The sequence below is a fragment of the Crocuta crocuta genome, unplaced genomic scaffold (genome assembly GCF_008692635.1).
Source record: "Crocuta crocuta isolate KB4526 unplaced genomic scaffold, BGI_CrCroc_1.0 scaffold126, whole genome shotgun sequence".
Lineage (NCBI taxonomy): Eukaryota > Metazoa > Chordata > Mammalia > Carnivora > Hyaenidae > Crocuta > Crocuta crocuta.
The window spans coordinates 3,962,133-3,962,976 of record NW_027531000.1 but is presented as its reverse complement, the minus strand read 5'-3'; the positions used below and the strand labels follow the sequence as shown (position 1 = coordinate 3,962,976).

Sequence of the window (844 nt, the reverse complement as noted above, 5' to 3'; positions counted from 1 at the left end):
GGCCTGCTCTCACTCTCTTGCTCTCCCAAAATAAATATATAAACATTAAAAAAATAGACCTACACATATATGATCAGCCGATTTTTTGAAAAAAGTACAAAGGCAATGCCACAGAGGAAAAAATAGTCTTTTCAACAAAAGTTGAAACAAGTGGATATGTGTATATGTTACTCATCTTAACCCATATCTTACAACATATACGCAGACTAACTCAAACTAATCATAACACTCCAAACTGTAAAACTTCTAGAAGAAAATATCTATGATCTTGCGTGAAGCAGAGAGTTCTTAGATAGGACACCAAAAACATGATTAATAAAGGAATGGATTGATAAGTTGGGTCCTGTCCAATTAAAAACTTCTGTTTTTCAATGGACATTATTAAGAATGAAAAGATAAACTAGAAGCTGGGAGAAAACACTTGCCAAGCAGACATCTGATATAGGATGTCTCGGTCCAGAACAAAGAACTATGAAAATACAATTGAGACAAAGAAAATAAATAAGAAATTAGCAAATGATCTGCGTAGACATTCCACCAAAAGAAGATATAGATAGATAGCAAACAGATGAGAAGATGCTCTACATCATCAGTCATTAAGGAGATACGAATAAAAAACACAGTGAGAGAGTACTACACACCTATCAGTATATACACCTCTCAGATAATTAAAAAGACTGGCCCTGCCAAGTGTTGGAGAAGATGTAAGGAAAGAGAGCTCCTGTGTACTGCTGGTAAGAATATAAAGTGGCACGACCACTTTGGAAAAAAATTTGGCAGCTTCTTAAAAAATTAAATATATGCCTACTTAAAAAATTAAATATATGCCAGCTGGTCCCATACC

The 844-nt window shown here is 34.4% G+C and overlaps 1 protein-coding gene across 15 annotated transcripts in view; it reads right to left on the bottom strand.

Annotated features, from left to right (window-relative positions):
• The window catches only part of MITF (melanocyte inducing transcription factor), a 231,491-nt gene that overhangs the window by 63,339 nt on the left and 167,308 nt on the right, over window positions 1-844 (bottom strand). The window lies entirely within an intron of this gene.